This window comes from Harpia harpyja, chromosome 13 (assembly GCF_026419915.1).
Source record: "Harpia harpyja isolate bHarHar1 chromosome 13, bHarHar1 primary haplotype, whole genome shotgun sequence".
Taxonomy (NCBI): domain Eukaryota; kingdom Metazoa; phylum Chordata; class Aves; order Accipitriformes; family Accipitridae; genus Harpia; species Harpia harpyja.
The window spans coordinates 39,437,675-39,446,943 of record NC_068952.1 but is presented as its reverse complement, the minus strand read 5'-3'; positions in this window follow the sequence as shown (position 1 = coordinate 39,446,943).

Genomic DNA, 9,269 nt, shown 5'->3' with positions numbered 1-9,269 from the left:
CCGTTACGGGTTTTCAGTTGTTCTCTTGCACTTCTCTTCTGGTGGGTTGGAAACTTTGGAGGGTTCTTCCCCAATTTGGCTGCTGCAAACAGCAAGAAAGGGGTTATTCACTGGATGGAGCAGATGGGCTTGGGAGAGATCTTTGAAAGCCAACCAAGGTAACGTGTCTGGAGATGGAGAGGGTTCCCAAAGCAGGCACCGGCAGGACGCAGAGCAGAGCCCAGCCCGGCAAGCGTGAGCAGGTCCGGCCACCTCCACCGCACCGGGCTGATGCTCTGCCCCGCTCCCATGCCCCAGACCGGCCCATGCCCTTGGGGAGCCACGTCCCGTCCTCCCGTGCTAAGATGGCATTAGCCAGGGGCTGCAGTAAGTGTGTTATCCCCAGCCCAGTGATCCAATCACCCAAGCAGATTAGCTGTAAGACCTTAAGACAAAACAGAGGCTACGCGACCCGTGCTGCACACTGCTGAAAATGTCTGCCCTGAAGACCCTCCTGGCCCTGGCCATCGTCACATCCCTGGCTGGAGAAAGTAAGTGTCCCGTAGCTCAGGGCAGTGCTAGGTGGGGTAAATTGGCTGTAGCTGCTCTTCTGCTTGCTGGCTGCCCCCATCCCTGCCGCCTGTCCGCAGGCTTGCGTGTGCCTCTTGTGCCTGGGTCCGACGCTGCTCCCATCCCTGCAGAAAAATGGCATTTGGGGGGGGGGGGATGGTGGCTTTCTCCTCCTAGCAGCACCCAGAGGAGCACCCTGCCCCTCGCCCTCTCCGGCGCTTGCACAAAGCGCAGGCATCGGTGCCCGGCAGGCACCGCAGAGCCTCCCGGTCTCCATCTCTGACGGAGCCGAGGAGGTACCTGAGCCAAAGAACAGCAGCTTCTCATCGCTAGAGCGGTGTTTCCCAGCTAAAACTCGGTTCCTCAAAGGCAGTATCACAAAAAGCCATCTTAAAAGGCAGGAAGGTGGTTGTGCTGCTCAGCAATGCCATGAGGCGTGGGCAGGTCGGGGCAGTTTCAGGATCTTCGCACCAGGGGAAGATGAACCCCGAACTGGTTTTAGCTGATGGTAAATGAAAGGTTGTACCGTGCTGTAAAGAACCACAAAGGAGAAGTTTGTGACCATCAATCCCGGCGTGGAAGTTGGGGGCAGTGCGGGTTAACGGCAGGCATTTACTGGCATTTGGCCCCATGAAATCCCAGTTTTCCCCGAGACACTGGTTTTCTCCTTTCCCACGAGATGAAGGTGGGAGCTCTGGCCTCCTGCAAGACCCATCCTGCTGACCAGGAGCTGGGCCCTGCTTGCCACGAGAGGGCTCTGCTCAGCCAGCAAAGCAGATACCAATTTGACTCCCAACATCAATGGTAAATTAACCATCACCATCAAAATCGAGTATTCATAATTTCAGGCAGGAGCAGGATCTTCAGGTTTGGTTGGGTTGGGTTTTTTCGGAGGGGTGGTGCTTTGTCTGCAGGTATTTAAAACAGTGCTGTTTGTTAGTTAAAAAGTCTTTTATTGTCTCAAAATGATAATAACGCTTTCACATTTGTTCAGCTGGTTCCTCAGCTGAGCTGGGACCTCTGGCAGCTGTGCATTTTCCTCTCCCAAAGGGTCAAACAGCTCTTACAGCTATTATCAGCTCTGATGCACAGGGTGCCGGCGGAGGTGAGGGGCCGGTTATTACCTGACATGCCTGTGGCCTCCTTTGAGGACAATTTGGAGATAACTTGTCCTTCCTGACACAGGTGCCTGCCCGGCACTTTGCTGTCTGTCACTGCACTTCTTCCTCTGGGCAGTGTCTTTGGGATGCGCTTTCTGTGCAAAATGTTGCACGGGGGAGCTGCTGGAGTTTAAAGACACACAAATGCACAAAACCTGCTTCCACAAGTTAGATGAATCCTCCGTTCTCCCCCAAAAATGAGCATTAAAATGAAATTTGGCACAAGAAGACAAAGATTTAGTTGTTTTTTTTTTTTTTAATATTGTGTCTACCTATTTTTACTGTAAAGGGAATTACAGGACTCTCAGTTTCAGGAATTTTTTCAGAGCAAGGACTCAGAAGAGCTAGCCTGCCCAGTTTAGCTCTCATCGTTTTGAGTCACACTTGAAGGAGTTTTGCATTAATTTCACGGACAGGAGGGACCCCCATCCCGAAGCCTGCTGCGTGCCGTGGTCTTGCCGATTCCTGGCCGGCAGAGCTGCTCGGCTCTGATCGGTGCTAACCCTCGCCCGTGACTCCCTGCCCCTGTGCTGGGGGCCACCAGTGGCCGTGGAGACCCACAGACTGCAAAGGGCACTCAGGGCTCCGGGGCAGCACGTCACCGCTAGTCTCACTCCTCCTCCTCCCCGTCTTCGCGCAGGTAAAGCCCTGAAATGCCACAAATGTGTTGCATCCAACGAGAACGACTGCAACAAGCAAGGCTCCCACAGCTGCCCCCAGTACTCTGACGCCTGCTCCACAATCACTGCGCCGAGTAAGTCGCTTGGCTGAGGGGACCGGGGGTGCTGGGGGGGACTGGAGGGGCTGGGGGGGGACCAGAGGTGCTGGGGGACCAGAGGGCGAGGAGAAGCAGAGGACCTGCTGGGGCAGACCAGGAGCTGGCTTCCTCTTGTCCCCGTGAAGCAGGAATGAGCCACCTGGTTTTTTCCAAGTTTTTAGTCCTCAGAAACATGCTTTTGGTCTGAGACAACTCACAGCCCTTTCCTGACATGAGGAACATCCTTCTTTGTGGCATCTGCTCCCATCCACCAGAAATGCTTCTCCACCCTCGGTGCAGCCTTGCGGCTGCAAGGCCAGCAAGACGGACAGAGATGGTTCCCAAAACCAACCCCCCCTCCTGCCTTGGGTTCACTCCATAGCCTGGGCTATACATGTTTTGACATGTGGCTATAAATATGTGGTCACTATTTCACCGTGGAGCTGTGTGACGTGCTCTGCAGTGACTCGGAGCGCTGTGACCATGGGGACATCCCTTGGCCACCAGACCGCTGCTCAGCTCTCCCAGCAGCCCTGTGGGCAGGAGGGTGACCCTTTTATTCCACATCTGTAACGCAACGTGCTGGGACACGGCTCTGCTTTCCCCCTTTCCTCCCCCAGCTTAGCAGGGGAGCAGCGAAACCCCCGATGCCTGGGAGTACCTCCCCCCCCCCACCACGTTGCGCGTACCTTTCCTTGCAGACAGCATCATTAAATCTTGCTCCTACAAGTCCTTCTGCGAGCAGGCACGGCGTGGCGGCTCCGGCGGGGCCACCCTGCAATGCTGCTTCAGCGACGACTGCAACGGGCCACCGCGGGGCTCGAGGAACGGCGGGGGGACGACGCTGCTGCACCTCCCCAGCCTGCTGGCCACCACGCTGGCGGGGAAGCTGTTGCTGAGCTGGCTGTGAGGGTCCGGGGCGAAGGGCGGCCAGCCTGGGGTAGCTGCTTGTTGCAATAGTCTAGGGATGCGCGCAGGTCAGCGGCCGGTGGGTTTGCTCTCTGCTTAAAGCATGGGAGAGGCCAGGCCGCCGTCAGTCAAATAAACGCTGCTGTTGAAAACCGTGTTCGCAGCCACTGCTTCTCACTTACAGGAAAACCGTAACCTCACGAGAGAACGGCCCGAACCAAACCGATTCAGCTTCCCGGCGCTCCCTGTGGGAATGGGAGCTCATCCCAGCACAGCCACCCCGGGAGGCTTTGCCAGGCAGAGCCAGGGGGGGCCCTGGGGCAGAGCTCCCTCTCGCAGCACGCTGCCCCAGCAGAGATGCTTTTGGGCTGCTTTGTGCTGACTTGAGATTCATGGCTGTGGGGAGCGGTTTCTTTCCTCCTGTGGCTGCAGAGATAGGGGCCTGGACGGACTATAAATATTTTTGGTGTGAAATATTGACCGAGCCTGTTCACTGCAGCTCTTTGCGCTGCTCGGCGGGAGGACACCATCCATCGGGACCCCCTCGCCTCTGCAGCAGGCCCCAGACACACTGCACGGTGGGGTGGGTTTGTTCCCAGACCAGCAGCACTATCTGTCTGCGGTTGCAGAGAGATCAAACTTTCGGGTGACTAATTCATCCCCTGGCTGTCACCACCACCTCCCGGAGGGAGATCTTGCTTTTCCTATTTCCACCAGGTTTTTCCTTTGAACCCCCTCATGATGGGCTGTGTCCCCCAGGTGCCCATTGTTGCTACCTGCGAAAGTGTGATTTTATGTAGAAGTCCTCCTGCAGCTCAGAGACCCCCTGGGGCTGGTCTAATGCAGGCATGGGGGTCTGGCCCAGGAGATTCTGCAGTCTAAGGAGAAGAAAAGCGGGAGCCTGGTTGAGGTAAGGAGGAGATGAAATGTGTGGGCTGGCTGGGGGGGATGCAGGACACAGGGGACTCCGGCTGAGCTGCCCTGTGGGAAACTCAGCTGTATGTTGGGATAAGAACAAAGCTCCCGAGGCTTGTGGAGAGCAGACGGCACTCTGGTGGCACTGTGGGATCCAGGGCCAGGCAGGAGGCAAGCAAACCACTTTCCCTGTTATTTTCAATATATGATGCTTATGAACGTGAAAGCATCCGCACTGAGCAGGCAAATGCCAGTGCTCTGCTTGCCGCGGTGGCCGAGAGCACCTGGAGGAAAGTTGCCCAAGGAGCCATCGGCCAGGCGTGGGGAGGGTCCTCTCCCCCCACGCAGCTCAGCACAAGCTGGCCAGCAGCGGTTTGGGGCCATCGTGTGCACGGGGGGTCTTCGGGGCAGTGAGGTCCCGGGTGATGCTGCCACGGGGTTTGCAGAGGGGAGCGTCGATGTGGGGTTTGCTCTGTGGTCTGGGGTGGCTGGAGTTCACATAGCTTGAAGCTCTGCTAGAAAGACCCCCAGGAGAGCTCGGTGCTGCTTTGTTTTGTAAGGGAGAATGGTGAAGTGAGTGAACAAGAATGAGGAGGAAAGAAAGAGGAATGATGTAGGGAGGAGAGAGAGAAGGATGGCCGGGAGCGTGGAGAGGCGAGTGGGAATTTGACTGCAAGAAATGTAACGCAGGGCAAGCTAGCAAACTGCTGACTGAAAGCCCAGCCGCTGCTTCTCCAGCAAAGCAATCTGCTGGGAGTTTCCTGTAGTCATAATGCAAGTGAAAAGGGAACAGGTACTGAAACCAAAAAGAGCAAGGTCGAACAGAAGAAAAGAAATAATTCCGCATGCTCAGATCCAGCCGTGGAACTCCCTGCTGCAGGATGCTACTGAAACAGAGACCTCGGTGAATGCTGGAGGGTAAGAGGGTCGAAAGTCCTGGAGAACATGGATATCAAGTCTTGTGAGGGTTAACACCAACCGAGAGGGATGCTTGGCTGCTGCCACTAGAGGGGAGACGTCCAGAAAGCAGATTATTTTGTGTCTGCTGTGGGCCCTGCTCCTTCCCCTGGGTACACGAAGGATGTTTTCCTGCGGGGGACCCTGGATGCTGGTGGGACCTCTGGAGGCCCTGGGACAGAGACGGGCCCTGCTCTGGGAATCCCCTCATGCCCCCACGTCTGCTAATGGGGCATCTCTGTGAGTTCAAGGGGCTGCTCACACCCCCAGGCAGGATACAGCAGCAAAATATATTGAAAAATATAAGAGGAGAACTGAAAGGCTCTCCGAATAAAGGAAGAGCAGCAGTGTGACTAGCTGCCATGTGACTGTGCCCATAGAAAATGGAGCTGCTTCAGAGCCAGGCTCTGGTGCAAGTCACAAGGTCTGCAAGAGATGCCCCAGTATAAAAATACTCTATGGAACAGTTTAGTCTTTGCAAAGCAGGCAGGGATGGGGAGGGGGGGAAAAGAAGACAGCGGTTCGCAGGGCAAGGCTAGAGAGAGCTCCAGTGAGAAATGCTGGGAGGCAGGCGGTGCAGCGAGCAGTGGGAAGGAGAGGACACGCGTGGGATGGATGAGGGTTGCAGGTACGTGTGGGTGAGGCTGTGCTGAAACCCCAGCACTGAAGCTCTGCATCTTGCCTCTGCTGTTATACCCACATCTCGGTGTGCGTGTGCTGCTCCCTGCATGTGGTAACACCAAGCCTGCTCAGCCCAGGCGCAAATGTGGGTTTAAGCGGGCAAGCGCTGCAGCAGGCTGGTGGGTGTCCACTGCTGAGACTTCCAGAGCTTGCCTGGACATGGCCTTGTCCTCACCCGATGGAGCGGCCAGCCCTGCTTAGAGGCAGGAAAGTTGCTTTTCCAAAGTCCTTGTTTTCTCTTTGTTTTCTTTTATTATTATTATTATTATTATTATTATTATTATTATTATTATTCTAAGTATAACCCAGTTGCTGTGGCCTGCATTTCCATGACTGGTGGTTTTTCATGCTTCAGGTTTTGGTTCCCTTAAAGCATCTTCAAAAACTCTACAGTGAGCGCTTGGCGCTTTCAGACCCTGGCTCCATCGGTGTTTGCAGCTGGGCGAGGATGAGCTTTAGGGTCTGTGGCCATCTGTGTGCGTGGGGAGATGGGCAGTGCAAGGAATAATGCACCAGCTGCATTGAGGGATGATCCTTCCCTTAAAAGGCACATGAGGGGCAATGCCAAAATCCTGCTCTGTCACGCATAGCAAAATGGGCTTCCAGGCTAGAGTCACCCTGGGTGTATCGGCTTGCAATTATACACGGTCCCGTCGGGGCTTTCTGGGAGCATTGGCAGGAGGAGATGCGGAGGGAGGTCATCACTTCTTTTCTCCTGATGTAATTAATAAATGATGCATTTTGGGCTGCAGCTTCTGGCTGGGCGTGGGGCCGGACTGTCCCCCAATGGGGAAACTGTGGAGGGATGACAGCGGGGAGGGAAGCTGCTCCTCCGACACGTGGTCACAGTCAGCTGGCAACAGCGAGGAGAGCAGCCGCGACTGTGGAACGGGGCTGTGCATTTATTTAATGGTGCTGAATGCTGTGCTTTGAACGAGGATCGATGGGGCGAACAGCCCTGTCAGGGTCCCACAGGAAATTTCTGGAAAAAAACCCAACCTCTTGTGCAAAATGCTGGGAAAGCATCACTTGCACAGTGTCTCTGAGAGCAAGGCTCCCCGTGCACCCTCGGCAGTGCTGGCAGGGCCAGGATCGGTTTCACCCGCGCTGGGAGAAAGTGCTTTGGGGCCAGATGCAGCTCCAGAGAGAAAGCAGGGACTTTCCGAGGGTGAAGCCGCGGGGAGCCCATGCTGTCCTGGGCGGCACAAGGGGGAAAGCGAGTGTTTCCTGCTCTCCCAATCCACCCTGAACTTTCCCAAGCGATGCTCCTGCAGGAACTGTGACCTGAACCGGGCGACTCATCTCCATTCAATGCCACACTCCAGCACATACTTAAAAGCCTGGTGAAAGCAGGACCCCCCCCCCCCGGGCCCTCGCCTGCCGTGCTCCAGCACGTTCTATCTGCGATGGGCTAAAGGCTGCTCTCTGCTGTGACAGACTGTGGTTTCGTCTGCTCCTCGGGCGGTGACATGGGCCCGGAGCAGAGTCACACAGAAATGAACACACATGGTTTCAGTAACAGCGTTTGGGCAATCTTCTGCAACATGGAAGGGGAAAAAAAACTTTGTTCTAAAAATGACCCAGGCCATAGGAAATGCTGGGGGTTGAGGCAATGTGTTTACTTAACAACATTTTGTACAGCAAGTGCTGAACAGCGTGCAATTGCTCTGGGAAAAAAAAAATAAATCTTCAAACGGATAGCACTGGATCCTCAAAACTAGAGTCTTGCCTTAAAAAGAAAAAAGGAAAGCCCCCCCCTCAATACACCAGCAGTGAGGGGCACAGAGCTGGAGGCTGGGGTCATTTGCATTGCCTGGAAATGAGCAAAGCTGGTGACAGTTTCTAGATGAGGACTCTGCAGAGCCGATCCCTGAGGGGGGTGGGAGCACCACTCACCTTCTGTGGCTACATCACCCGAGCCAGGGACCCTTTGGGTGTGGGTGATGGGCTCAGCTAATTGACTGACAAACGACTGATTGATGCGACCATGAGGTTTTCTGGGTGATCGGGCAGCGCCTGCAAGCCCTGTACATGCCTGATTGCCCTCGGCTTTAAAATGAGGCGCAGCTTCCCCACAGCACCATGCAGGAGGTTCGTGAGAACGGCAAGGACCCTGAGACCGTATCACAAAAGGGAATAGTGACTCGCACGGCTTTCAACAGTCTGCCCACTCAAAACATCAATTGTTAACTCCAGGCTTCGCTTTTGCAACTTTCTCAGGTGCGGAGGAACCACAGGGCTGTACGAGCCCCGGCGCTGTAGCACACCAGTAACTGTTTACAGATTTCACTGCTGCCTCACTGGAGACCTCACCTGCTGCGAGGGTGTCTGCAGTGTTTTGGGGAGCGGTGCGCTATGGTTTGGGCACCCAACGTGACCGCTGTGTTACACGGCAGGATTTACCCCTCTCACCCTGCGAGGGTGATGTGTCAACCCCATCGGGTGCTTGCTCTCTCCCAGCAGCGCTGCTGTTAGTGCCTTAGGGTTTTTGCAAGGTCCGGACTGGGGCTCAACCTCTCCGGCCTCGCTCCCTGCCTGCAGTGCCGGCTCTGAACTCCGCAAGTCTGTGTCTGTGCACAAGCAGAGATCCGGGTGCATCCTCAGGCTGGTGTGAAAACGTGCAAGCACTCAAACTGTCGCTCGGGGAAAACTCCCACATGCGGTTGGGTTGACAGGACCTGGATCTGAACTACTAACAAAAATGGTGGTGATCGGTCTGAGCCCGATGCAGAAGCTGGGGCAATTCACCCCAGACGCACGCCGCTCTCACCTGCTTGCTTGTATTTGCTCTGATGCTGCCGTCTTTGACATGACACCCCACAATAAGGCCACGGGAGCGGGGAAAGGGTTTGTAAAGCGGTAAGGATGCCCCACCTAGTTTGGAAGCCCTGGGACTTTGTGTCGATGTGAGGACTAATGGTAGAGCAGGACCACCGAAGCCTGCCTACCCTGAAAAACTTCTCTTGCGTGAGAATCCACTTGCTGTTTTGAGCATCTCGGCTAGTGGCACAGATGCTGCTCGTCCGGCTCTCGCCTCGGGCAGGGTCTCGGTCGGGGTCGCTGCTCTCAGGGGGGGGATGCAGCCGTCCCCGGGGGAGGGGGACAACCCGCAGGACGGGCCCGGTCCCCGCTTTGCCGAAGTGTCCCGGTACCAGAGCAGGAGCTGTCTGGAGGACGTTGCTTTACCGAGCGATTTTCTTGTCGGGTTTGGGGGGGGGGGGAATTTGCCAGGAAGGACCCGAGCCCGGGACCGGGGCTCTCGGAGGAGCTCTCCCACCCCGCGGCGAGGCTGCAGGGCTCAGGGCGGGGACCGGGACCGGGCTGGCCCCAACCCCGCTCCG